The sequence below is a fragment of the Stegodyphus dumicola genome, chromosome 8 (genome assembly GCF_044657685.1).
Source record: "Stegodyphus dumicola isolate Sdum_Otavi_A_Nest chromosome 8, ASM4465768v1".
In the NCBI taxonomy this organism is placed as follows: domain Eukaryota; kingdom Metazoa; phylum Arthropoda; class Arachnida; order Araneae; family Eresidae; genus Stegodyphus; species Stegodyphus dumicola.
The window spans coordinates 14,417,582-14,431,997 of NC_140775.1; the positions used below are offsets into that span (position 1 = coordinate 14,417,582).

A 14,416-nucleotide genomic window follows, 5' to 3' on the forward strand; every position below is an offset into this window, starting at 1 on the left:
GTGCATAATTTCCTGGGCCTCGTTCCGTGCTTTTTGCTCTTCACTGCTAGGAAGGTTCTTCCTTTGAGCACTCCATTAATATTTCTTCTTCCCCTTCCTGTTGTTTTTCCTCTTCACGAGAAGAAGTGTCCTGATGGGGGACCACCGTGGAGGAGCCTTGTTTAAGGCGTATCTCCTTGTATGTGTGGATAAATTCCAGTGCATCTAATTCATTTTCGAGGAACATCTTGTGCTCCTTCTGAAAATCTGTTCCTGCAAAGATGCTGGGCGTGGGTTCGAATACCACTTCTGATTGTTTATCGGAAATTTGGTCACAGGATGGTTACGGGTAGGTTGGGCTCTAACTTTTCATTAAATTCGTTATTTACTACACTAAATATATACAGTGACCCAGTTACAGTAGAAAGTACATTTTATTTATTTCTATAAATTTTACTTTTTTAAAGAAATTCTGATAACTAATCTGATTAACATATTTTATTGAATGATCAAATTTTTATGTAGAATATAAGATTTCTAAATTAATAAAAATATGCGAATTAAATAAAAAATATTGCCTAGAAATTTTGCTAACATAGTTCGTTTAGTAGTGCATTTAGTGACTATCAGACAGCTGTGGTTCGAGATGTGTAATCAAGGTTTCGTAACTTTTCTTTCAAAAGCTGTAACGAGAGAACAGAATTTTGTTCTGGAACTTATTATGTCTTGTTCTAAGGCCAATTAAGGTAACTGCTTAGTAATTCTTGCAGAAACAGGTGTTCAAATATGCTTTATTAAAAGCGTATCACGTGTTTGGAGAGCTCCTCGCTGAGCTTTTGCGAATTATTCTGCAGTTTAGAAAATTTTTCAGGCTCGTAAGACAGTTGCTTTTAAGATAAGTAAAATACTGGAACTGTCATGGTAAGAATACTTTGATTTATTTAATTCATTGCTTTCCGAGATATGTGCAGTACAGTTGTTAACGAAAAAATACATCTAATTTTTGATCATGGTAAATATATATATATATATATATATATATATTTTTTCTTTTTCATTCTGTCCTTTCTTATGTATTAAAATTTTTGAGTAAATTTCATGATAATACTAATCTCCTATATCGTGACGCAAAGTTGAAATATATTAATGATGCGACTTACCTTATGACTTTTTAATCGCGAAAGAGGTGAATGCCAATTTGTTTCAATACCAGAGACATGTATTTATTACTTAATTTGTTTATGTTTTGTTGTTGTATCTTGGTGTTTGAATAATATGTATTTTAATATATTTCATGTTTTAGTATTTTACACCTGTTCACACGTGATATCATTATGCGAATTATAAGAATCTTCATCTTAGTTCATTGTATCAGATTCTTTGGATTTTATACATTTTTATTGTTTTAATCTTTTTTGCTAATTTTGTCTGTGTGTATATGACTTACTATGAGTATGTGTGACGTCTTCGGCGCTTATAACCGTTAAGGTTTTGCGTCAGAAAATCTACTACTCTACTACTTCAACAATTTTGTGCTTCTTTCCTTTTTGTGTTTATATTGCGATCTACTTTTTTGGTCATCCTGAATTCCCAGTCTTAATTTTCTTTGACCCCTTTCAGGTATTGCTTCGGAATCAGGATCTTCATTATCAGAGGATTCAGTAGATACTTCTGCGGTATTCGAAGGGTCTTCTGTTACATTATCAGGTTCAATGTTTCTTCTAACTTTCTTCGGAAACATACAATGACCTGACTAGAACAGAGAGCTTACTAAAGCTATGTTCACTAATTGTAGTAAGTGGACAGGATACAGACGAAGGGTATACAAAACCCTTTATTTTTTTCTTTATATACAATGACTTCCGTACTTCGGAATACAATGACCCTCCACTCGGGGTCTAACTTAAAAGATATCAAAATAAAACTAAACTCTAATTTAACTTTAGAATAAGATTGGCCTTATAATAACAGAAAGCGTATGTAGCACAGAGACTGTGAACACTACAATACGTTTAATTTATCAAGAGGATTAAAACCTCTGGCCTGGAAGGCCAAGTAGCAACTGCGTAACTTCTAAGGTAAGCGGCCTGCTTCGAACTCACGGCTTCCTCTCTTCTGCTTGGCAAAAAGGCCACACTTAAATACTTGGCGTTCGCCAGACAACTTTGCATAAACTCCTTCACGCTTATAATTCTGGCCGGAAGTAGAAAATAAGAAGTGATAGTAAAGATTTAAAATAAAATAAACGTTAGTAAAACTTAAGATCCTTACATACTTCCCGCCAGAGTTAATTAGTTTGAAACTGAGGTCTAAAACGACCTTGTTGAAAACTTTTAGCTCTAGAAACTAACGCGAGGCCAAACTTTTACAAACATAACTTAGCTAGAAACTAGAAAATTTTAAAAGAAAGAAATTTGTTACAATAGCAGCTCCCGGAATATACAACAATCTTTTTTCTTTTTCATCTGTACTGCATCAAAACAGGAGCTTTATTCAATTCTGGTTCCTTCCAGAGATCTGGAAGGAAAACTAGTTTAATGAAATGTTACAGAATGACATTGCAAATAACATATAGAATATACTTTTCTTAACATTCTTATTTCATTCATGACTATTTTAATTATCTCTCCCCGTGCTCTCTGACATGTGTTGTAAAAACACCAAACACGAATGTGTTTCTGTCTATGTGTTCAACACTTCCTCCTACAATCAAAACACTAACGTGTTAAAATTCAACATACGAGACCTCTTAACACACCCTAATTTCAACTCTAGACCCTGAGGTACTATTCTGAAAGTGGCTAACTCTAAAGTGTAGCGTCAGAGAGCCTAACTACATCATTCAACCTTTAACACATATTCAGCATGATTTAATCTTTACAGTCACACGAATAACAAAATTTTTTAACATTACTTTCACTTTTACCATATCACGGTATTTCTAAACATTCAAAATAACAGTTCACATGTATACAAGAACATATGAAGATGCCGTTAATTTTACACATTTGAAAACATACATTAGTAGTACATTGTTAACTTCTATTCTTTTCAAAGCAAGTGCCAATTCTTTCTACATTGAAATAATACTACATTTCAAAAAGTCTTTCAGACTAAAACTTCTTTCTTGTTAGAATGTTTTAAATAAAATTTATACAATAACTTTTTACAATATTTAAGTCTTTATACAACGCTATTATACATCAACTTTAGTTTTACGCGCGAGTAATTGAAAAACATAATAAGAAAATCGGTCACAACTCATTTCTCGCCCTTTTGGCGATAAAGGTAGACCTCGCATGAGGTAAAACTTCTTCAAATCTGCCACTTGCAGTAAGAATGAAAGATTAACTTAAGTTTGTAAAGTAACACAAAATTTTACTTATCTTTGTAATATTCAGACATCCTTTTCTGGGCCCAGTCTTTAAAGGTGCTGCAGACCGTTGCTTGGTTGATCCTCCTTCTTGTACGGGCTCGCCCTTCAGTGCTTTCCTCTGGAAGCTTCCGTTTTTCACCACTACGGCCACCCTTGAACATCTTCCTTCTGTCCTCTGCTTGTGGTCTTGGCCGCTTGAAGGCAGCTGGTCTTGGTGGAACCGGGAAACTTCTGTCGTGATCCTGCTTGGACCTCGTTGTTGGCCGTTCAAATTTTTCTTGTACTTTTTCCTCCGCCGCTGATGGCCCTTCCGCAGTTCGGCGACTTTTGCTGCGGAGAGTTCTGTCGGATGAGTCAATCTTCCGTTTCACAGCCGGGTTATAGTTGCCGTCCTTTCTCCCGGTCTTTTCCACATACGTCGTCCTTCTCCCTTCTTCATTCTGGGGGTGTTCGTGAACTCTGTTTTTTGGACGGTGGAACGGCTTCTTTTTCTTTGTACCTTCAATTTTTCCGCGGGGCAATTTTCTTTTTACTTGCTTCTGTCTCTCATTGGCTTGCCCTTGTACTTGTCGTTTTCCCACCTCTGGAACTTGTACCTGCGGTGTCTGCCGTACCGGATCCTGCAAAAGATCTGAAAAGATTTGCATTTTATTACGGTCATAGAATGGTTTTATCTGGTCAATGTTTGCGGAACAGGTTTCACCATTTCTTGCCTTTAATACTACAACAGCGTGAGTTATTTTTTCTATAACATATGGTCCTTCAAAGCGTGGGAAAAATTTGGCAGTTTTATCTTCTGGTGCTGAAGAAAGTGAATGCTTAATTTTTAGTACTTCATCCCCTACTTTATAAGTTACTCCCCGTCGTTTCAAGTCATAATACAATTTTTGTTTTCTTTGTGCTACTTCTGTATTCTTTTTTGCTTCTTTTATTAGTTTTTCTATATCACCCATTTTAAATTCTGGGGCTCTTTGTTGCACATAAAATAGTTTATCTAACGGTGTTATAATCTTTCTGCCTAGAAATAACTCAGCAGGAGTTTTTCCCGTTGTATCATGTTTTGCGGTCCTAAGGGCGAAAGCAAATTCATTGACATAGTTATCCCAGCTTTTATGAAAATTTTTAACATAACTACGGATAATTTTCACTATATTTCTGTTGACCAGTTCCGCTATATTTGATTGCGGCCGATACGGGACCATTTTAAATGACGTATGCCCAGTTTTTGGCACATGTCTTCAAATATATTACTTACAAATTGAGGACCATTATCCGATATAACTTTTAGGGGCGCCCCGTATTTTAAAATATATTTATTTAAAATAGAATCGGTAACTAATTTCGCGGAGGCTCGTTTTAAGGGAACAATTTCGGTCCATTTACTAAAATGATCAACTATAACAAGGAGATAGCGACTTTTGTTTAACTGACTTTTTGGGAAAGGGCCCAATAAATCGATGCCGATTATTTCATTTGGAAATTCGGATTTAATACTATTTAGAAACCCGGCCGGGCGGAAATTAATATAATTAACGGCTTGACATGTTGGGCAGGACTGGACATACGCCCTTGTTAACTTTTGCAGTTCAGGAAAGTAGACTGCCTCGCGTACGCGTTGAGTAGTTTTTCGAATACCAGCATGAGAAGCTAAAGGGCTGTCATGGAGCTCTTGCAGGATATTTAATCTAAGACTAGCTGGGATAACAGGTCGAAATTCGTTGTTGGAATTCGTAGTTTTTGTATAAAATAATAGACCATCTATTAGTTCGTAATGGGCCGCCCTATTTCTTATCGCCACAATATCTTGGTGGCTAAAATTTTCAGGATCCTTCAAATACTCATAAATACTTCCAAACTCAGGATCCTTACCCAGTTCGGTTATTACAGTTTCTCGGGAATTTATTGTACACGCTGTCAGCATTGCAACTTTTACGGTATTACCCTGTTCGTCTAATTTAATTCGTGACAGGGCATCTGCTACGATATTTTCCTTTCCGGGGGTATGCTTGATTACCAGATTATATTCTTGCAGCTTGAGTGCCCATCTTATTAACCTTGGGGATAAATTTTTTCCAGAGTACAATCTAGTTACCGCCGCATGATCAGAATATACTGTTATCGGCGCCTTTCCAAAATAGACTCGGAACTTTTGCACTGCTAACAGAACTGCAAGTGCCTCTCTCTCGGTCGCGGAATAGTTTCTTTGTGTTTGATTTAAAGTTCGGCTAAAAAATGCTACTGGCTGCTGATTTTGCGAAAGTACCGCTCCTACCGCATAATCCGAAGCATCCGCTGAAATTTCTAAATTTTCATCCTTTTCAGGAAATTTCAACACAGGGGCTTGCGTTAATGCTTGTTTTAATTTTTCGAAAGCACTATTGGCTTCGGCCGTCCACGAGAATCTTGCCTTTTTCCTTTTTAATTTTAACAATGGCTCAGCGATAGCCGCAAAATCTTTTATAAAGGACCTATAATATGAACAAAGTCCTAGAAAAGAAGAGAGCTTCTTTGCCGTGTTTGGAGTGGGATACTTTTGTACCGCGATTATTTTTGATTCATCTGTCTCGATCCCTTTTTGCGATATTTTGTAACCTAAATATTTTAATTCAGGGGCTGCAAATTTGCATTTTTCGACATTAACTTTTAGACCGGCCTCATTTAATAAAGAAAACACCTGTCTTAAATCCTGTACATGTTGGTCTAGATTATCACTAGTAATAATGATATCGTCTAAATAGATAAATGTGGACTTTCCGAGAACAGGTCTTAACACAATGTCCATGCATCGCTGAAATGTTGCTGGGGCGCCTGAAAGGCCAAACGGCATTCGCAAAAATGCATAAGTGCCAGACTTGGTTATAAAAGCAGTCTTAGGCACGTCCTCAGGCCTGATCCCTATTTGAAAATAACCATTCGTTAAGTCTAAAGTTGTCATAAATTTGGTTGATTTTATGTTCCTTAAAATTTCTTCTATAATCGGTAACGGATATACCGGATATTTCGTTATGGAATTTAATTTACGGTAATCAATAGCGAATCTCCACCTTTTTGGATGCTCCAAAGGATAATCATTATTTTTCTTACATAAAACCACCGGACTAGCATAACTACTTGAGATAGGCGTTACGATCTTTTTACGTAGCATATCGGTAATATGCCATTCTATAATTTTTTCCTTATTCTTATCATACCGGTATGGTTTTTGACGAACCGGCAATGCATCTCCGGTGTCAATACTATGGTTAGTAACCTGGGTAAATCCTGGAATATCACTAAATAAGGAAGCAAATTCACTTACCACTTGTCGGATTCTATCTTGCTCGTCATTAGGCAGGTGGTCGAGATTTACCCTTGGCGGTTCAACCTTTTCTACACGCACTGGTTTCATCGTCAGTTTAAGAGACGCTTCATTAAAATCCAGTGTAGCTTGTGCGTCTGAAAGAAAGTCTATTCCTAGTATTAAGTGTGCTTGCAAATTCTTTACTATAAAAAACATCACCTTTACTTGTTCGTCCTTGATACGGATGTACAAAGGTACTTTACCTACGCACTTACATTGTTCTCCTTGCGCCGCTAATACTGTTGTATTATCCGCATTATATATGCGGTATTTGCGAAAATACTTTCTAAAAAAGACTTCTGCCACACAGGAACACTGCGCGCCGGTATCCAGGAGTGCGGTGGCCGGGATATTATTTACCAAGACTTCAATCTTCGGAAGAGTTAAATTTTTCACCATTACTGTATTTAACTTGTAGGAAGAGGGGTTTTCGTGGCCTTCGGATTTCCGCACCCTCTCGTCAGCAGAAATCCGTTTTAGTTTAAATTATTTTTCCTTTCGGTGCTTTCCTTCTTTCTCCACTGGCCTTGAGACTTTTTTCCTGGGTTGCTATTGAACTGTCGACGTTCGCCGGCTGTTTTTGAATGCTCGGGTTTCCTTGCCCACTGATTCGCTTTTTCTCCGTAGCCATGTGCTTGAGTTTGCTGTAGTCTTGGCGTACCAAATTGGTTTCGCTGTTGATATTGGCGTCTTCTTTCGACGTCCGCCGTTCTTCTACTTTCAAACTGGATTGCTAGCTCAAATAATTTTTCCAGTGTAGTCGGATTTCTCAATTCAATAAAGTCTTGCACTTGGGGTAGTAACCTCGGCAAAATCACTTGAATTATTTCAGGATCCGGACGGTTTCCATACAAGAGCTTGAAAACGTGAATTTTTCTTAAAATAAACCTGGAGAGGTTTTCCATTCTTTGTTGATATATACTGAAAAGTTCTGTTTCTAATTTCGCACGATCCCTTACAACAGGGAAGGCTTTTAGTAGGGCAGTCTTGAAATTTTCGTAGGTATAGGTGGGACTTCCTGCTTGACCCAAGAGACTTCTGCCGATACATTTGAACCAGTTAAGCGCTTGGCCCCTCAAAGCGCTGGTAGCTAAGGTAACTTTTTGAAACTCGTGCACGGGGTAGAGCATGAAGTGGTCATCCAATTTTTCCAAAAAACTGGTTACCTGTGAGTTTCCATTAAACGTTGCTTCCGGTTTCATCGAAGCGCGCATGGTCTGGACAATATACCCAAATCCTTCCAGGGCGGCAGCTGGCATTTCTGGATTCTGAGCTGTTTCTGCAGGCAGCACAGGTTCTTCTTGAAACTCGGCCATGGTTATTCTTCGTCGGGCGCCACTATCAGGTTCAATGTTTCTTCTAACTTTCTTCGGAAACATACAATGACCTGACTAGAACAGAGAGCTTACTAAAGCTATGTTCACTAATTGTAGTAAGTGGACAGGATACAGACGAAGGGTATACAAAACCCTTTATTTTTTTCTTTATATACAATGACTTCCGTACTTCGGAATACAATGACCCTCCACTCGGGGTCTAACTTAAAAGATATCAAAATAAAACTAAACTCTAATTTAACTTTAGAATAAGATTGGCCTTATAATAACAGAAAGCGTATGTAGCACAGAGACTGTGAACACTACAATACGTTTAATTTATCAAGAGGATTAAAACCTCTGGCCTGGAAGGCCAAGTAGCAACTGCGTAACTTCTAAGGTAAGCGGCCTGCTTCGAACTCACGGCTTCCTCTCTTCTGCTTGGCAAAAAGGCCACACTTAAATACTTGGCGTTCGCCAGACAACTTTGCATAAACTCCTTCACGCTTATAATTCTGGCCGGAAGTAGAAAATAAGAAGTGATAGTAAAGATTTAAAATAAAATAAACGTTAGTAAAACTTAAGATCCTTACAACATCAGCGGATATTTCCTTTACATTCGATGGATCTTCCTTCTTTTTATCAGAAATATTTTCAAGAAATAAAACTTTTAAATCTTTGTTATGGTTTCTACAGTTTTCAAATCCATCAATAAATCTAACATCTCGACTTATACGATTTTTCTGGAATAGGATAGAATTTTCGTTTAGATCTTTTATTAAGTATGAAACATTTTTATCCGAATACTTTAAAGTAAGATATATTCTGCTTGATGCCAAAGAATAGCTCATATGGTGTTTTGTCTATACTCGCCTTCGAGTCGGGCAGAGATTACGTATATAAACAGCACAATTTGAGGCTTCAACTCAAAACGAACACTCGGTCTAGTTCAGTTGGAGGATCATTCATGCGTTCAGGTCTCGAATTTTGTTGGGGAGAACTCTCGTTTAATTTCGTATTCTTGAAGATATTTATTAAATTCTTCTCCGCGATATTCGAGACCATTATCAGTACGAAGGAGTTTTATTTTCTTTCCTAGACGGTTTTCGAACCCAGCTTTATATTTAATGAAAATATTTTACACTTCGTCTTTAGTTTTAAGAAAATTAACTTCGACGCAACGTGATTTATCTTCCGTGAAGATAACAAAAGTAACTCGAACCAACATGGGATGGGAGTCAACAGACAGTCCGTACGAGCTATTGCTCGTTTCTTTCGTTACACGTCTATAGTTACTCCTGACTTGTGCAGTAGTAATACAATTAATTCCAGGGTGTATATTCAGATATTTTAGAGTAGATAATCTACACTTTCTACCATTATTAAAAAGAGTAACTACTTCATGTACTACTTATTTCCGAAATTATTCGACCACTATCAGATGTCTTTGGACAGATTTGCCAAATCATGGAGTTGAGTGACTCATTTGGATTTTGAGTATGAGCTCCACGGCAGCGTTTTAGGAGGTCTGAATGTGGCAGTGAGTTAAAAATTGGTTTGACCACATCCATGACTGCCAGTGGTAAGGTTTCTTTATGGCGTAAATCCTTCACAACACCTTTTGTAGAAGCAATTTGGTATTTGCACCATGAGGATTCACCAGTTGGACAAAAATTATGCAGTGGTTCACTGTCTGTAGATCGAGTATGAAAGTATAAAGCCCAGATAACAGTTCGCATATCATTTATTGAATCTGCATGCTGGCGAATTGCACTTCCGTAATGCAATGACAGTCGACTGATCGCACTATCTTTAAGGCGACCCTTTCCAGGTAAACTTTTGTTGTCTGAAAGCTTTCGTGCCTTATAATCAGCTTTCAATTTACGTAAGCGAGTGCCCATCCTCTTTTGGATGCGCCCTACACACTGTAGTTTTGATATAATCACACCTTTGTACGGTTTGCTTTCTGTTATGGAAAGAAATGTTTTCGAATCGCCATCACCAGTATAATTGATGTATCTCACACCCCTTGCACTCTGAGACCTGAAAAATTTTAACCATTCCGTCAGCTTCCATTTTGGCTGACGATCCAAAATGATTTTACCGACGAGTGCAGAGTAAGGCAATAAAATGCAGTAAAAACTTCCAATTATATTTAAAACCACTTACAAACTATACTAAAATGACAATTGAATGATCATCACTGATGAAAATAACAACTGGGGTGATATAAATTACTATTAAAATATAATCAGACGAAAGCAAAATAGAGCCATAAAATAAAACGCAGGAACGGTCAAGAATGTAAACAAACTACCAAAGAGTTGAGATATAACTTCATAAAGAGATCGTTAAAAAATAAATTATTAGGCTTGCCACATAAGACTTCGAGTTGAAATTGCTAACGCTTCTTGGTCGAACCGTTAAATCTTGTTTTTATTAGTATACATTTCCCTTCATAACTCATGAAATAGTGGAATTTTTGCTCCGGTTTTTTTATAAACTGCGCAGAAAAAGTCATGCTATAAAATATATTTTTTTTCAAAAAATCGTAACTTTTTGATGCTTTAAGGGAGGTATGACCCCTTAAAAATTAGGGTAGACGACAGGCATATTCTCTAAGCGGTCGTATTTTTTTTTCGAAAGAAGAGGAGACATGTGCACGCGGAGATTACCCACGAGGCGAAGGCATCTTTAAGAGTAAATGTTGCTAGACAGAAAATTATCAACAGCAGTAATCTTATACGAATGTGGAGAATCACTTTTCTTGCGTTTTACCATGGAGTTGAATTCCTCTCACCAAAGTTCGCATGATATTATCAGGTAGCATTCAAGGAAGAGGAAAAAAAATGGCACGTCACGTCGGCAGGAGAGGAACAGCCAGAAAGCCGTTCTACACCTCCGAACTCCAGCAGCAGAAAAAAAAGGGAGAAACCGGTTGTTTCATTCCTTTAGGCGTTGTCATCCTGCGGTTGCGATTAATAAACATGACGCTTGAATAATGTGGAGACTTGCCTGCACAGTAACCATCGTAGAATTTTGATTTCCTCTGTTGTATTGTGCATATTTTCTGTCGGCTGTTTTTTTCCTACATTCATATGCCTTGTGCCCAATTTTCGATTACTTCAAGTCTCGATAAGGGAAATTTTTCTTTGAATTCAGCCTCAATTTTTTCACTTTTTCATCTCTTCTAGATTCTTCCTTTTTAATTCAGTATACTACGCATTTTGTGAATCTTGAGACATTTTCCCTTTTCTGTCTTTCCATTCGTCTACCATTTTTATTTTCACAGATTCGAGACTAGGTAATTTATCTTTAGGATCGATGGCACATCTAAAGTTTCCTGGTACACTGTAGAGCAGAAGAATCGATTATAAATCATCAGATAAGTTTATTTCCATTTCTTTACGCTTATCAACTACATTAGTTATCATAAATTAAGAAAAAATCACAAAAATAGCGATAACTCCCTCAAAAATAAGCCAAACCGTGTAAAATTTGAATATGTTGCCAAGTAAGCGTAGCTGAGTAAAACTGCAATATGCAAATTAGTGGCGCTGCTTTCGGAATATGTCATATGCGAGGAGAATAAAAGTCCATGTTTGAGAGCAAGCCCACATATTTCACTGTGATAGTGATATCAGAAATCTGAGATAGACAATTCATAATAATGACCTGCAGGCATCATTTGCCTGCAGAACTAGGATGGAGCGCCATTGGGAGACTAGAGGCAGCATAAAGTCAAACAGAAGTGGCCAGATGGCTAAATGTGATTCCTTCTGTGGTACTACCTAATTTAATTTGTATTGAGGATTGTGTTTTGGATTTTAATGTGTGCTTTTTACCTTGCATTTATATGACTTCATTCTCTGGATTTGGTACATTTGTCTACTTGTTCTTATTTATTGTATTTTAATTTCATCATTTGTAGTCATCCCATCCGGTGTTCGGCGCATTTTAATCATCTTTGGTTTTGCGCCAATAAATTCTCACTCACTCACTCACTCACTTCATCGCCAATCCCGTCGATTGCTACACAGCTTTGAGTTCGTTCCACACAGCACTTAATGTCACACAGTGACACTGTTCCGTTAGATTAACTGAAAATTATGTCTGCGAGAGCGTTTCGATCAGCTTGGAGCCATTTCATTTCGCATTCGGTTTCTTCAGCAGGTTTCATTTATTTATCGGTCAGCTAATGTCAGTGACCATTTTTAATCAATGCAGTTTTTATTTATAGCTTCGAGCTATGAAAATTGACTTTTCCGACCTTTTGACCGTTTCTGTAGCAGTCAAATGTGACAGTGTATTACAGTCTCTCATAGCCGAAACAAGACTGAGTGATTAAAAAAAGGCTTAACAGACCGCTGATAAGTTCTTACCTTCATTTAGGCTTAACTGTTATTGTACCGGAGTAGATTATAGAGATCGAGTCTCGAAATGTGAAAAATCTGTTTTAAATTAAATGCTTTGCTACGTAGACAGTTAAAATGATTCTGGGCCCATAACGATTGAAGAAAAATGGGTGTTATATAACATTAATCAACATTTTAATTAGACATTAATTAATTTTCATTTCCCAAAGTTTTTTTGTGTTCACTGCTCCTTACTGTCAAAATTAAAACTTCGCGAGCCCCTTCCATAATAACGATATTATCTACCTATAAGGGTAGTAAAACAAAAAACATAATTGATGAAGGTAATGGAAGACATTGCGCAACGTAAATCGCTAGCGATATCGTGTTTGCTACTACATTTCGTTTTTATTGCTACAACTCCTGAAAATACTATTTCGCACAAATAAGTGCTTGTAAAGAGTAAGTACAGTTGTACGAGAGCGAGTCAAATGAAAACCATAATTATTTTTTTAAATATTATTTATTGGTCACACAGGGTACAGAAGTAAATCACTTTTCAACATAGTCCCCTCCTCAATTAATGCAAGTCCGCCAGCGCTTCGGAAGAGCCTGAATACCTGCAGAAAAAAAGTATTGGGCGACGGCGCAACAACTCGTGCACCGCGTTGCATACCTCTTCATCGGAGTGAAACTTCCTGCCGCCCATTGCTTCTTTGAGCGGACCAAACAGATGGAAATCGCTCGGTGCGAGGTCGGGCGAGTAAGGGGGATGTGGGAGGTATTCAAATTTCAGATATGTGATGGTCGCAACCGTTGCACGCGCCGTATGGGGTCGTGCATTGTCGTGTTGCAGCAGCACACCGGCTGACAGCAATCCACATCGTTTCGTTTTGATGGCAGGCCGGAGATGATTCTTTACGTCATTTTGTTATGATTATGATTTCCGAGTACGTAGCACTCGTCACAGAGGTTCCTCGTGGCGTGTAGTGTTCCAAGATGATGCCCTTTTCGTCTCAAAAGAGGGTCAGCATAACCTTCCCGGCAGACTTTCGGTGATGAGGAGTGGCGCCACTCCTTGCTCGCTCGCTTTGTTTCAGGCTGATGGTAATGCACCCATGTTTCGTCACCAGTGACAATTCGTGACAAGAAGGCATTATCGTCACGTTCAGCACGCCACAAAAGGTCTTCGCACGCATCAACACGTCGCTGTTTCAGTTAAGGCGTGAGTTGTCGGGGCACCCATCTTGCAGACACCTTATGAAACTAGAGAACATCATGCACAATATCATGTGCCGATCTATGACTCATGTGTACACATGCTGCAATTTCGTCTATTGTCACACGGCGGTTTTCCAAAACGGTGGCTTCAACGGCTGAAATGGTCTCTGGAGTCACTACGCCCGGCCACGGACGTAACACCATTTGCAAATTTCCGGCACCATTCATAGGTTTGTGGCTGTGACAAACACGCATCTCCATACTGAGCCTTCATTCGCCTAAATATGTCAATCGGTTTCACAAAAACCGAATCACAGACCGCTGCTCCTCGCTGGTGCATGTGGCTAGTGGGGCTGCCATTTTGGAACTGTTGTTGCGCCGGTGTTTGTGTATCTGCCGGCTGCTGCCACCTAGGAGTCATCCGGCATACTATCGCAAATAGGCATGCCAACGTACAGCTCACTGGCGCCATATGCGGTGTTTTATTTCTACTTTTATGGTTTTCAGTTGACTCCCCTACGTAGTACTTGCTCTGCTGTGTTTGGATAAATTTTAAGATATTTTAGCAAAACAATTGTTTATCAATCTTCTCAGTCATATTTGGTTGCATAATCATTTTTAATTTCCAAAGCTTGCTTTTGTAGTATTTCTGGCCAACGGGCGCAACGTGAAAAGGATCCGTCGCAATTCTATAAATAGTCATCGGCGGTGTTCCACCAGATGTTTTTATAAATCTGCGTTAATGGTTGTGGAGTGTATGATTGCCATTCGCGTATAACGAAGAGAATCTTTTTGCAATTGTTTCCCCGGTACTTTTATGTACTTCTCC

General features: G+C 38.2%; 1 long non-coding RNA gene across 1 annotated transcript in view; it reads left to right on the top strand.

Moving 5' to 3' along the window:
• The first annotated feature begins 817 nt into the window (after positions 1–817).
• Positions 818–14,416, top strand: part of LOC146995672 (uncharacterized) — a 104,012-nt gene continuing 90,413 nt past the window's right edge. The window contains exon 1 of the long non-coding RNA XR_015042831.1: positions 818–900. This is a non-coding gene — a long non-coding RNA (uncharacterized LOC146995672). The remainder of the gene's footprint in view (positions 901–14,416) is intronic.